Genomic DNA, 15816 nt, shown 5'->3' with positions numbered 1-15816 from the left:
ATGTCTGTGCAGATCTTCGGCTGTCTGTTCTGAAGCATGCAGCTGGCTGGTAACCTTTCCCAGCTGGTGGAAAAGGGAAGCCAAATGTGCTGACAGCCTGAGGAAAAAATGGCATCAGATGCAAGCCACCGAGCTCCAGGGAGAGCATGGGTGCTGGAGCTCTGCTGGCGTGGTGATCTGGTTGTCTCATGATTTGTGGTTTGCACAGTGCCACGGGAGGTGTGTGTGTGGAACTGCTGGCACAACGAGCAGCCATGTCAGGGAAAGTCTTGTGGGGCAAGGCTTCACAGGAACTCTACTGTGCAGGGCACTTCTGAAGGTGGATTATTCAGCCCTGTAATTAGAGGTTTGGCCAAATCTGAGATTCTGGAGTTCTGGGGCTGATACATATCCCAGGGTAAAGCTATAAAGGGAATAAGTCTGCCTGTCTCACAGATTTCAGGAATTAAATTATGTTTGGGCATGACAAATGAGCCTTTTGTTATAATTTATTATAAAATCTTAAAATAATATATTAACAGTGAAGAGTACACAATTCCTAATTTTATACTCTGCAGAGGACAGGCAGCTAGGAATTGCAGTACCTGCCAAAGAAAAGAGATTGGGCTATCTGATTTAAAATTTTGCAGCAGTAGCAGTAGGACATCAAAGGCCAAAGGGAAAAATAGGTACACTGAATTCTCACACAAAGTATGCACTGTGAGAACATGAAGAGGACAGCACTCATTCCAGATAGGTTGCTGAGTGCATGCATTTAGTCATCCTGAAGTTCTATTTCCCCTGTCTGTGCCTCTATGCTGTATTTCACTGGTGCCAATTTGCTGTTGGGATGAATACAGGTTTGTCTCAGAGACAAGATACCAATATTTGTTATCTGATGTTATGGTTGTACCACCAGGGTTAGCATTGTTGAACACTTTCCACCAGAACATGAAATTTAAATTAATGATCACTGTGGCTCAGACTGAAAGATTTTATGTTAGTCTTTATCTCATACTGATGTGTGTTTTATAAAGTTTAAGTGGAGAACATTGCAATTGATTTTAAAAAGCAAGACTTGTTGAGAGGATCCAGTTTAGTTGAGGGAAAAGTTTTTTGAAAGAGTTGCTCAAATTAGTGTGGCTTTCTGTGCTCTCTCCAGGACTGCCTATTTATGCACTGTTTTGCTGTCCATTTTGCATGGTTGGATTATAGAAGATAACAGTCTACTAAATCTGACCCTCAGTAGAATTGTTCAAAAAGGAGTCTCTCCAGAACTCCAGAGATAAAATGTTTTGTTGTGGTTCTAGTAAGAATCAGTATTCTTTTCTAGCAGAATATGATATTTCTACCCTAGATACATACCTGCATTGTAAAGCCAGCAAATTTATCTTTTTCCTGAAACCAGAGTTGAGTTAGTAATAGGCTTATTGTGGAATCATAATCAACAGGGAATATTTTCTGCTGCTGATTCATACAAAAAAGCATAAAGGCAATATTCCAATCACTGAAAATCAAAAAGAAGTTATTGAAAGTAGGAGTGTGAGGAATTACTTGCTTGTTCTAAAAGAATTCAGATGCTTTTAAATTTCACTTCAGTCTTTCCCAAGAGACAAAAGGTGAAATATTAGTCTAAGAACAAATAGATTTTAAAAAATAATAATTAAAGCAGATCTCACCACATTTCCTCTCATATATATTCTGGGTAAGAGATAAGTGTTTGCTTTAATTACCACCATCGAAGTAATTACTCCATTCAATAAGGTCAATTAAAAATAATTTAGTAACACTGTCTGCTACTAGAGTGGGGAAATAGCACATGAAACCTTTAAAGGATTCACTAGTATATGTCAATCTGTTTCAGGTGGCAGGTCCTAATTATAGTCCAGCCTACAAGTGGATCAGCATTACTGTATTTGATAGGCAAATCAATATGTAGAGAACAATTTAAAGAGTGAATAATAAATACTTGAAGCTTATTTCAATAATTTTTGGAACTGCTCCTAGGTCTATTTGTTTTTAATCCAGAAGTTCCACTTCAGTTGTTGCCTAACCCTGTGAACCCCACAGTCCTTTAGGAGCCTTCTCATTAAGATTTGCAGCTGTGCTTTTGTGCATGTGAAGATTTTCCACAGCCTGAGCACCTATTTTTCTGTAAGTTCTGCTGAGAACCAAAAAAAATGAGGCAAAGAAGGAATGTATATGCAGTGGACCCAACAAAATAGGGGTGATTTACTCCCTCGGCCTCAGGTAGTCTAAAACTTACGGCTTCAGAAAGTGCCCTGCCTGGTGTATTAAAAGCTATTTGTGGGGCTGAAGGCAAGCTGCTCTCCTCCTCCTAAAGTCATGACTTGGTGCACAGGCTCATCTTAAGATTATGGGCAGCAGAAGAGAGAATCAGAGGGTGTGTGCCCAGCCTAGTCTGTAGCAGGTTCACTCACCCAGATGGGTAGGACTGCAGGGTTCTCACTACCAAACTTATTTATGTGTTTTATTATTAGCCAGTCAGTGCATAATTGTGTAAATAGTGCTTGAGCAGTGAACTTGAACATTCGCTTTCCTGGAATGTATCCCAGCTACTGGTATCCAATGTGATGAATTCCTGATCTAGCAAGCTTGAATTCTCTTATACTTTGTGACAGCTTCCCAAAGGAGCGCAGCACGCACCACCACCACGAGCAGCTATGAGTCTGATGATCAATTATTGCATTAGGAGATAGGACATGTGGATATTAACCTCCTCAAAAGAAAAAAAATCTGCACCTGCCAGCTCCTGCTGAGTGCCAGGCTATTACATGAAGTGCAGCTGCCATCTCCTTCATTTGACAGATTTTAGAAGAAAGCAAGCCATGGTTACAGAATGTAGTTGCCATGAGTCTGATCTTATCAATGTACAACAGCTGTACTGGGAACATTTACTCTAATTAGGCAGAGAAACACCTAGTTTCCTTTTTCCTAATTGGCCATAGTTCTGTCCTAGACAGCAAGCTGATCATTTCTGTGTGCAAAATACCAGCAAGGCTAAAGCTGAGCCAGACAAAGACTGCTATTAACTGTGCTCATCACCATCCACTCCTCTTGCTCATGACAATTATTTACTCAACTTAGTTGCCAATGACCTATTTTCTTCTCAGCCTAGTTCTGTGAAAATAACTCTGATTAATTTATACACTTCCCATAGTAAAGGTTTACCACGGGCCCATTTGCTTTGCCAGAACTGGGTTAAGTAGCAGCCACCCACACACATCTGAGAAGCCTTAGGGAGTTTAGGTGTCTCCAGACTGAAGTGACAGCTGATTGGAAGTTTTCCCTAGTGGATTTTTGAACATAAGCACCTGAAATCAGTGAGTTAAGTATTGCAATTTAAGCATATGATGGGTTTCACAGCTTTTTAAAAGTGAAGCAAAGATGTGGCTAATTACTTAACTCCGTTCCAATGGAAGGGAAATAACTGGGTACTGCATTTGTACCTCACAAATGAAGACAAGAAGAATGTTGCATTGCGGTACCAATTCTAAAAAGCTGAAAGCAGAGAAACAATGTTTACCCTCCAGCTGATGAGCACTGCAGCATCCTAAGTGGTTGTACCTGGGCATTGCAGGGACCTCTGACTTCAGGGCTATGCACTAAAGCAGAATTCCTACTGATTGCATTTCATTTGCATCTTAAAATGATATTTGCTTGTCTTAGTCTGCCTTTGTTTAAATTTTGCCTTTCAGGAGCTTCCATGTTAAGGTGCTGTGACATAGAATCAGGTGCTACTTAGATTGACTTACACACCTGTTGTTTTGACTTCAAATAGACACATTTCTCTTGCTCCTCCTAAAGTCAAAATTGAACACAGTTTTCAACTGAAGGAAGGACATTTGCCAGTTAGTTTTGTTAGGGTGATTTGACTCAAGGGGACCTATCCAATGAAAAGCACCACAACCTTGAAAATGAAAGCAACATGCGTTTTAATGTGTCTGTTTCTCTCTTCTCCAGCTACTATTCTCTTACTTAATTTCACTAGCGTTTTCTTAAAACTTTTTGTAAGCAAGGCAGCCTAATTACCTGTTACTGTGTGGACCGTCTACACAAGGGGGAGCTGTTACACGTGAGGTTCCTCACGGAGCCTCTCCCGGCAAATCTATTACAATAAATTCCACAAATAGGCAGCAGATGTCAGCTCTCCAGTTCTGATCAAAAGAAGATCCTTAAAATTCTGTCTTGCCTCAGAGATTCCCAACAGTTTTATTAGTGCTTTCCTGAACCAATCATTTAATTTTGTTTTCCTGAGTATCATCAGAAAGAAAATTCATAATGGTGGGATAGCAGCCATGGGTGTTATTTGTTTATACACAAGGAGCAGCTGTTCCAGGGGAAAAGTACTAGCAATAGAGAGATGCTCCAAGTGCAGAAGAGGAAAAAAACCAAACAGAAATAAAGGCAGAGTAGCAGAAAAGGAATGAAGGAGGGCACACAATTAGGAGTAAAAAGCTTGGGTCTTGTTTCATAGGTCATTGTCTGACTGATCCAAATCACTCTTTTCTGCTTAGTTTCTGTAGAGAGGATAGTTATATTTACTTTGTTTTGTAAAGCTTTTAATAATCTATTTATCTATTTGCAAATTTTTCTTTTTTTTTTAAATGAAAACAAATCTTCTGATTCATCAGAAACATGATAAGGAACCAGAAATACACAGAAATATAGGAACACTTTTCTTCATGTCCAGATCAAAACAGCTGTTTTCCCCTTTGCTTTGTCCCTCCACACACCCTCCTGTTTCTCAGAAAGGAAAGAAGTCACAAGACACATAATCCTTAATCCAGGCTTCTCTCTATTTCAGTAATCATCAGTAAGTTCTGTGGCTCCAGGAACTTTGCCTTTCCCAGGAAAAAAATCTGGAACTTGTGGCTTCCCCATCATATAATAAAATAGTCTCTTAAGGAAAATAATGGGAATGTCATTGTGGGAAGCATTTAAATTTATCCTGATCAAAATAGTCACATTTTAGTGGGAGTGAAAAATTTTGGTTTGGTCATTAGACAGAGTTGGATTATGAAGCCTTGTGGCTGGCAAAGTTTTTGACTGTCTGTAATATTCACCTGGAACTCTGATGACAAGTGTCTGTTGTACCTCAGCAGTTCTGTTCAAGAAAGCAATGACACTGAGCAATGACCTCTTGTCATAGGCTTTCATGTTCTCAGTAAAAACGAGTGTTCAGATCCTCAATCCTATCATGTCCTATACATGTACAGTCCATCTACAGAACTCTCCTGCTGAGCTGAAGAGGCTAAACAAATTGCATGCAGGCTTATTTCTGTGCAGGATTATCTTGTTTATGTATATGAGTGTTGTATAATGGAGAAATGTTATTTCATGTAATTGGTTGAGGAACTAAAGAAATCCCCTGAAATTTGTGCTTTTCCTGCCTAAATCCAAATTGATTAGAGTTTAGGAAATTATAATTATGTCCCCTTTCAGTCACTGCCTTAATCGTCCCTTTAAGAAGCAAGCAATTACAACGTCACAGTGGAATCCTCTGGCAGTAATACATAGAGTTCATGTTAGCCAAACAGTATGGCTAACACTCTCACTGGCTTGCCCATAAAATATTTTGTGTGCATTAAATGGATATTTGTGCAGAACAATTTGCAATTTTTTAGCATCAAAGCTATGAAATTTCTATAGTCTACTTATTGATAGATAGGAACAGAGAGAAGAGTGGATTTAAGAAGACCTAGGCTTATTCCCTCTTCTCTCATCTCTGAAAAAAATCCCCTAAACAATTCAAAAAACAGGAAATACCCTATGGAATTAATTTGAATTAAGAACTACAATGTGTCCTCATTTTAATCCAGGCAATCAAGTTAAAATCAAATTAACGAAGACAAAAAATAGGGCCCAAATGTTCTTTGAGTATTTTTTTAATTAAGCCTGTTTTCATTATTTTTTTGCAGCTGCTTATATACCTTCAGGTTCTGAATAGAACTGGAGGCAAAGAGCTGAAAAAAGGGAACATTCTTACGTAAAACACAGCAATCTTCCAAATTGTTCTCTGCTAGAACTTACCATTTTTAATACATATTCTGTTGGGTGTAGGGGGCAAGGAGATACAGGGGAGAGGAAGGTTGAATACCTCTTTAAATTTTGGCATGCTTTTCAGCATTCAACAATTTATAACCCAGTCATAAATCTGTGTATAAACTTCTGTAAAGAGTTCTTTTTTCCAGTATTTCTTCTTTTAATTTTTAAATGCCTTCTGACCACAGTATAACTATTCAGTGTGAGAATTACAGGGCAAGTTTGAACATTTAGTTGGCACTAGCACTGGGATATCAGATGTTCTTATATCCTCTGGGAATTTTTGGCCTTTGAGGCTGCCTGGAAAGAGTACACCATTGCGAATTTATTTTCAAAGCTTCACATCATTCTGAAGAACTGCAGAGAATTCATTATTTTATTTTATGCTTTGAGTGAATATTAGAGAGAAATGCTTTTACTTAAATCAGTTTACTCATTTCTCATTTTAATTATGAGCTTGAAGTATTCCCATTATTTCTGGTATGAACTTCTCTATTTCCATCTTTGCAGAAATTCCAAACTCTGCTACACAAAAGTTTTGAGCAGCCTGCTCTAATGAGCCCTGCTTTGAATGGTAGGATAGAGTAGACAACATCTAGAATAATTTACCAATGTTTCTTAGTCTATGGTTCTCACCGAAGGTCTTTTTGAAATGCTGTTCTTGACAGCTCAGAAGTCTGCTTACGGACAGAATATACAGCAAGCGCTAATGATGTTATTTATTCAAAACCCATTGTACCATTTCACTTAACTTGGGACAGTTCTTCTATAAAATCAAGATTGAGATTTGAAGAATTTAGTTTAAAATTTTTTTGTGCTTAGATGGCTGCAGGACTCTCACGGTTCTGTTGGAGCATGCTGTGCTCTAACTCGACCCTATCCTGCCCTGGTCCCCTCAGAATCTGTGAAGGCTCTCTTTCCTCATCCCCCGGTGTGCTTACAGAACTTAGAGTCTTCACTTAGAGTCATATGCAGGTGGAGTGTCAGCATGTCAAAAATAAACCCAGGAATTATTGGCCAAATGTTCTGGCTGAGCACTCTTCGTGCTCAGTGCATGTTGCCAGCACCTGCTTCTGGGGAGTGATCTCAATGTGGTCACGCTCAAAAACAAGTCAGCAGAGCAGTGCAGGTGTGACTTAGAATTGTTCATTTTCCTGAAGCCAAGAGATAAAACCAGTAGATTTTACACTCTGTTCTAGCCAAAATTGAAGTACAGTAGGGACGTTTTTCTAAGAGTTTGTCTTCATGGTTCCTTTGTTAAAGGCAAAAAATAGCTACACATGGAAATTGCCTTGCTTCTGATAGAAAATGTTGTCTGCTAATTTTCTTATAAAAATACTGCATGTTTCAGGCTAAGGTTAAAATCTTCCACTGAAGCAATGATCAATATTAATTAACAAGAGGGATTAAATAAATGTGTAGATGGTCATTCTTATTTGGAGGTTATTTGGAGAATTCCTATCTATCCTTCTTAACCTGGCAATTGTCTCACTCTATTAACCCTCAGCACATGAACACTTAGTATTTTAATGTGAAAAAATGTTCATTATTACATTGTTAGGCTTAAAGCATTCTTTTTTCTTCCCATTATTTCTACTTCTTGGTGTTGCTGGTAATGGTGGTCTCACCACTGTCATATACAACCTATCATATTGAAGTGAGTTTTGACATTTCCTATTCTGTTTTCTGTGTCAGTTATGCTTTAAGGAACATTTCTGGGTAACTCAATAATTTCTGGGTAACTCAATTACAGATTAACCGAAATAGACTTCCCTTGTTTAAGAAAGTGGGTCATGCTAATGGTCTGACTTTCTTTAAAAGGAGCAAATAGACCCTGACCTAGAAGAGTACTGTGTACTTACAGCGAGCACTTTCATACATGGTGTCAGCCCTGTCCAGTGCCTGACTTAGGACTGGAACCCTGTCTTAGTAAAAACATTAGATAATGACTGCACTGATGTAGCCTATCAGATGGGATCTGCACTGTGGCCATCAGGTATTTTTCCATAGTCACTGATTTTTATTTTGAGTTTAATATCTTATTCATTTAACTACTCTTAACATCAAGTTTCTTAAACAGGAGGGAAAACAGCAATTTTATTATTGCCAAGACAAGAACATGAATGGTAACATGGTGAGTAATAACTGACATATCCAGCCATTCTGTTGGAAAAATTGTTAATTTTTTAAGTGAAATAAAGGCCAGTATTTGCTGGAAGGAATAATTTTGCTGGAGAAGTAAGCAGACTGGGAGGAGATATCATCTTCTCCTGCTCCTTTTCAGAATTTTGAAGTGAAGTTATTTCTTTACAAAGAACAGTATTTTTGCCGCCTAGAAAAATCCTCTGCATTGATCCCTTCCAGCCCTTCTTCAGTCTTGCACTGTGATCCCCTGCATCTCATTCATTTGTTGCCATTTTTCTTTCTGCTTACTTCACCTTACCCCACAATTCTTTAATTTTAAAACCTACAGAAATGTGGCTTTGTTTTTAAACACTTCTCCGCATTCTTATTATTTTACAGCTGTCACTTGTCTTAACTAAAGTCTATACTTCCTTATATTTGCTTACCATCTCTGACTGTCTGAGAAACACAATTCTTCCATGTATCTTCTGTGAAGGACTGCAGATCTACTGCCTCTCTTCATTTATCTTCTGCATGTAGGAAAAGGGATGACTAATATTATTCTACCTGGTAATACATGTATTCATCCAAGAATGAGGAGAAGGAATAGAGTCTTTGAAGTTCATCCCCAGAGCAATGAGTTTGTGAGAATTCAGGTACACAGAATAGTTTTTATTATATGTAATGCCCAAATCACATTAGCCCTTTTAAAATGCAAGGTGGATATACTTTTGGTAGGAATTTGGACCATGTTTTCAGCATATCAAAAATTTTTAAAACCCTTCCCCCCTTATTACAAGTGTCCCACTGCCCTTATTGTCTTCTCAATAATCATGGAACAGTTGGAGAACAATCCCATGTGAAAGAAAAAAAAAAAAAAAAAGACAAAAAAAGGCAATTTCCTGTTCCAGCATGGAGTATAAATGCAATTTCACTGACTGACTTCTTGACTGTAGTAACCGCCTCAGGCTAAATTGAAGGACTCCTTGCTGGGAACTGGGATTGAAGAGAAAATCCCCTTCTCTTGCAGATACAGAACTCTTTTTTAGGTAGCATACAATGGAGAAAAACTTGTTACAAGGCCAGATGTTGGTGATTAAACTGCAGGAGGAAAATTACTTGGCAAATGTTTTTTGTATAGCAAAATTGAGATTTATCAAAATCTGTGGTGTTTTTTTGCCATACTTCGCCTGCAGTTCTGGTATATCAGTCAATAGATTAGAAAAGCAGCAGATGCATGATTTGTGCAGTTAAAGTGGCTGCTCTTCTATCTACAACTGATTGGGTTAAAATAAGGTCCAAGGTGTCCTAGCAAGTAGTCAGTGGGAGGTTCTTGGAACTCTTAAAATAGAACCAAACTCCCTCATAAGATTTGCCAGTTCAGTGCTTCTGTTGAATGCGAGGGTCACTTGTGTTACAGATATTTATGGCAGAATTAGCATATCAGGAGTCCACAGGGTCTGGGGTCCTGTCTTTAACGTGGCCCATGTGAAGCGGCTCAGAAACTGGTGAAAGAGAATCTGTAATACTTATTCAGTTAAAAGGCAAGCTGTGCTTCTCAAAAATTCTTCATTGTTCCCATCTTCATTACCTAGTGTCCCTCACCCCTAAACCAAAAACAAACACAAGCAAAACCCCCAAAGCCCAAAACCCTTAAAATGCTGGTCCACCTTCAAGAAGGTTTAATAAAAGAATCTTCTCTCAGAAGACAAATTGACTACATTGAGACATCAGTTAGGGCATACTACAAGACTGAGTTCATCAGGTTGAAACTCATACTCTCATTTTAATTTTCACAATTCTTACACTGTGCCTTTATATAGGCTTTCATATTCTTATCTGTACATCCTCTAATATGACTTTCTGTCATTTCTTGTCACTTAGAAGTCTCAGGTTTCTCTTTCTAACTTGCATTTCAAATTATTTGTCTGATATTTTTCCTGCCACCAGTGTTGTCTTAAATACTGGATGTCAGTGGTCTTTGCACATATGAATTTGTTGCGCAACCTGCTCAAGAGAACAATGAACCATGTTAGATTTCCTCTTTACAGTAGTCTCTACTTAAATTCTGCCTATCATCTATAACATCACTCAGTGAACACTCAAGATTTTGCCAATTTCTAACATTTTAAACTTCAGAGTCTTTTAATAGGCACCAGAAGACTTAATCTCACTATCACTTCCCTAAGTACATTGCTAGTTTATCACGAATGTCAAGATTTAATTCAGAATGAGTCTTTATAGAATTGCTGTAGATGATTTCACAGAATTTTTCTTTCTTTGTCCCCTTCTAATGCCTGCCTTTTCTCTGATGGTTCATACTTCTCTAATCCAGGTGTTTTCCAGCTGTGTATCACATGATATTTCATCCCACTTTTCACAGCCTTCCACTTTGACTCCCTTATTTCAAATTTTAATATTCAGACAAAGTTTTATCTCTTTTTCTTTGGTGTTAATGAGCTTCATGAATGGATATCTTTATGGGATTTGCTGATGTTTTTATATCACTGATTTCCATAATTTAAATTCAATTATGTTTTATTTCTTTTAACTCTCTGAATGCTTTTACAGTAACTATTTTATTTAGAGCTCTAATGCAATGTATTATTAATTGATTACACTCTATGTCTTACTGCCAATTTGTAAAAACATACTCTTTCATTTTTGCCAAACAAAGTAAATGTGTTTCAAGATTTATATTATTACTATATCTCTTTAAGTAGACAGTTTTCTCTTAGAAGAAATCTTCATCTGTTCTGACTGCCCACTGTCACAGAGCTGTGAGGTTTTAGACAAAAGTGGAGCAGTACTGCAGTGATCTATGGTTTCATCTCCCACTGTAAATTCCTTATTTTATAACTGGCTCTCTTGTGTACTCTATTCTGTATAGCTCATTTCCTTTGTCATACCTAGTGCTGGAAGCCACCATCTCCAAGTAATTAATAACTCCTCACCTGGACCATTTTGTCTCTTACTGCTCTCTTCTGTGGCTGTCTTCATATCCCTTTTAAGAAAATATTAAAAATAAAAAAAAAAAAACAAACCAGATTTTTTTTCCCAGCTATTTGCACATCATTACACTTATGTGAACCAAGACTGGATTTGGACCAGTATTCCAATAACAAAGATCAAACTTTTTTTTTCTGACAGCCAGCATGTGTCTTCCTCCAAATTATTATTCTCAATAGGTACTTGAGATTTCAGCTTCTGGTAGTCCATGGCATCTCATGATCATCTGAGTGAGTACTTTTCTAGTCTGCCTGTGAATACTTTATCTTTGCATTTTAGCAAACTGTTTCTGGAGAAAATCAGAGAAATTGAAAAGAGGGTATAAAGTCCATCAGATTTCCACTCAATAAAGCCGTCCCTATTTATCAGATCTACAGTTGTCCGGAGCAGGCTGGAGTACTGGTTGACTGTGGCCATAAGCAATTGCAAGCATAATAGCATCTTACATATCTCCCCCTCTTAAGAATTACAAATCTTTCTCAAATCCTAAATAATTTTTCTCACAGTTAAAAAGTGAAAGAACTAAGACAAAAGTAATAACCAGTATTTATGTAAACAGTTGGGGTAAAGGGAATGTAGAGCATGCAGGGAACTCAGGCACCCTTCACCCTCAGAGTTAGTGTGACCAACTCTTTTGGTCACTGTCTTGTACCTCAGTCTCTCATGTAGTCACAGCACAGATTGGGATGTGGGATCTACCTGGCCTCACAATTATTTCACCCAGCTCTCTAACACCTGTGGATGGATATTGTCAGGGGTCATGGATTTGTAGGGGTCAAACTCCTTTAATAGTTCACAAATCAACTCTCCCTTTGCTGATGATGGATCTGTGTTTTCACCAAGCTGGATTTTTGTTCGCAAGTCTTGAGACCCAACAATGTTGGTGAAGACAGAGGTGAAGAAAGTATAGGGAAAGTCTGCCTTTTTGAGTGATGGTCACTAGTTCACCTCTCCTGCTTAAAAATGGGACAATATTTTCCTTCTCTTTCTGCTTGTGTTTCAGCAGTCAGTACCACTGGTGTGTCTCTTCATGCTAATTGTCAGGCTTGTGCTACCCCATGCCACAATATACCAAGTAATACACCTGCACAGTGCTGGGTGACTTCAGAGGCAACCAGAGACTGAGATACATCATATCAGGATGCAGATAGTGCTTAGTGCATGTTGGACGTTCAGTTTACAGTAAGAATGAGATGCTCTCACTCTGTTCTTTCCAGCTATGTCCTAGCTCTTACATATATGACAATATGATGGCCATCTAAACCCACTCTCTTGGTAACCAGGAATATAAGTCTTAGATACCAGGTAACTGATCCTCTTGTAGAATGCTCTCCATAAGGATCTCTCTTCAGGTTGAGGGGATGTCAGATGTAGTACACAGATGAGGCAAAAATGATGATGATGATGAGTGAGTCAAACACACTTTTTAAGTTTAGCCACATTTTTTCCCATTATAAGATAAGATGCTTGGAAATTTATGAAAGGATGTTTCAATAATTATTCTAACATACTCATCAATATGTCTGAAAAAATACTGAAAAGAGGGAACTTTCAAACAAAACTTTAAGGCTTGAACAGTTACACATCAGATCAAGGATTCAGTCTCAAGTTCAAGTCAAAATTTACATGCACAGCCCCAGAGCTCAACAGTTACTGAAAAATACTCCTTGTGTTTTCTTTTCTTTCCAAGCTCTAGCTGAACCTGTGCTTATTGACCTTCAAGGGACACAGCAATATCTCTCTTACTCAGGCCTTGCCTGAGGGGTGATGCAATGACAGACTGAATTGTCATTCTGGGAATTTGGTTGGCATTGTGTCAGTTTTGCTTCACATCAATTTAGATAACTGTGGCTTATCATGTGTCTCTACGATGGCATAGGTATATGATATATATGAAATGAAAACTATGTATGTAAATATATCCCTGTAACTCTGGCAGAAAAATTATGTAAATGTCAACTGAAAAGCTCTTTCTTACCATTAAGGATGAATCTGTGCATATTGGTATTTTTAACCCTCTACAAGAGTGTCACATTGTCACCCGGTCATATTATAAAATTCATGTGAAATTGCTTTCCTTGTGTGCAGAAATACTCCTATAATGAGCAGAGATTACAGAATATGAATTTAAGGCTTAGAACCTAAGATATCTGGTAAACTAGTTTCTGTTACTTTTACTAATTTTGTCTGATAACCATAGTTGCAGTATTAAATACTGTGACAAGATGCAATACTCATCAGGCAATTCTGGACCCAGAGGTTGGATTTATCATCAGAAAGCTTTGTCAATTTCTAGAAGAAAGTTTTGCATAAGAAACCTATTGTGCAAAATTCAGTAATTCAAAAGCCCCTTTCTTTCAGAGCCTCTTCTGGATCCATGTTTGGGGTAAAGATATACAATTTGGAAGTAGGGAAGCCTTTACATCAGGGTGTATCTGCTGTGAAATTCATATTAAAGAGTCCAAACTTGGTCAAATTACAGAATATAAACTTCTAAGAGTTTAAAAGCTGTGATCTACAGCATGCTTAATCCTTTTATAGTTCCTATGGTCAGGAAAATCCACAAACACCAGAGGTTTATATCCAAAAAGGAGACAGAGTCCTGCAACTTTATTACAGTAAAGGGAGAGAGTCCACTGAGGGTTTTGGAGGGCACAGCCTCCTTTTATCCCAAGCTGGCTGCATGTTGCCCTCTTGCTTTCCCCACTGGCTGAGGTACCAGGAAGGTACAGCCTTCCTGAACCGCCTTCCACATATTCCTCCCTTGAACCTACCATTCTACACCGAAGTTCAGAACCTCAGGTTTGTGCACACCCTTGTCTTTTTCAGGAGCCAAGCTGCCTGGGCTCCAACAAACCTGCTGCCCAAAGTTAGCAGAGACATTGGGACCCATTTCAGAGATGTTAACACCCACTCCTTCATCCATCAAATTGTTTGTAAAGGCTTGAGCTTTCTTCTCATCGCTGAACAGAAGGAATGTGACTTATTCCCTGAAAGTGTATGACTTATTCCCTGACATCTCTGTTACAGTGCTGGAGTGTGCATGCAGAGCTACACAGTCACCTTCTGCTTAGAGTGAAGTACAGTGAAGCACTGAAAACTAGAAGAAATCTGCAAGGATTTTTATCTTTGTGCAGAAAAGGATTTGTTAGACTAGAGGAAGGAGAGTGAAAATATTAGAAGCTGACAGATGAAATAGGTGTGTGCAGGAGGGAGGCTGTGCCTGGCTGGAAGGGGGGATGCTGTCACTTAACATCCTTGAGAGAAAAGTGTCAAGTGAAAAGTGTCTGTCTGGGAAAAAATGGTTCTTTCCTATTGCCATAGGAAAGAAATGGAAGGACTCGTCATTCAATCAGTGCTGACAGGGCAGGAAAATCAGGAGAAAAACCTAAATGGACTACCATGAACAAACTGGTAGGATGAGGGGACAAATTAGGAGTTCATGTTTGGTAAGAAACCATCTGACAGAAGTTAAAAAAGAGCTGTGAGAGGAATACCAATTCTGATTCTAATGGGACATTGGCCACGTGCCTAAAGAGTTGTTGGGTGGTTTGTGGTTGTTGTTTTGGTTTATTAAAAACCAAACCAACCAGAATAAAAGCAGCAGAGAGAGTCCTGTGAAATACCTGTGAAGCACTTGACAAGAAGCAATTAGCAGGCCTGCAAAGAGGACAGGAAGATGCTGACACTGCTTTATCCACAAGCTGAAATGCTTGAGGTATGTGTGGTGACTGAAAATCCAACCCCAGAGATGTCAGCTCACTTTACAAACAGCATTTTCTAGTTTTCAACTTACATTAAAAATGCAAGATATTAAAGATAATCTGGAGTTAAAGAAGTTTTTGTAGCTTATAATTAAAACTTAATTTTCAACTTATGACACAATGCTGCTGCAAATTGGTTACCTCATCCTTGCCATAAGATCTCCATATATTTTAGCATGAATCATGCTCACTTGCTGGAAAAATACTCAATACTTGCTTTTCATTCTGCTATTCAGCATGCACCACAGAGCTTATAAGCAGCCCCAAGCTATGAAGAATTGAGATTTTTACCCCTCTCTTTGTAAGCATTGCAAACATATCTAAATTCATTATAAATGGTAATGCATTTAGTATCATAATGTGAAGAGTTTTCATTATTACTTCCAGTTGACTGAGGGAGAGCTTATTCACAGAGGTTGAGCTGAAGAGCATCATGTGCTTGTAGTAGTAGCCATCATGTGTCTGTGGCATCGTTTTTAAGAGCTCTCTGCGTTGTATCGCCTATTATGTGTTCAAAGCACAATTCTGTTCCAACTGGAAATGCTCAAGTGTTGTCCTGAGCAGTCCTGGAGCAGTAAGGCAGGCATTCAAGAACTGAGGGAAAGAGGATGTAGTAGATGCTTGATTTGAGTGACTTGCCTGATTGTGCCCAAATATTCTGTATCAAAGAGGGGAAGATTCTGGTTTCATAGAAAAGTATTTGCTTGGCTTAAACTAGAAACTGCTCTTTCTCCTCCTGCAACCTCTTTTTTTAATTGAACTTAATGCTTTCCATGTTTTTCCTTCCAATGCTCTTCTTTTCCATTAAACATTCCTATATTTCAGCAAAGGGCCTTCTTTTCAGGATTCATCACATTTAGTAAAATGTTACTTT

Source organism: Zonotrichia albicollis, chromosome 6, assembly GCF_047830755.1.
Source record: "Zonotrichia albicollis isolate bZonAlb1 chromosome 6, bZonAlb1.hap1, whole genome shotgun sequence".
Taxonomy (NCBI): Eukaryota; Metazoa; Chordata; class Aves; order Passeriformes; family Passerellidae; genus Zonotrichia; species Zonotrichia albicollis.
The sequence above is the reverse complement of the archived record's forward strand: the minus strand, read 5'-3'. Positions refer to the sequence as shown.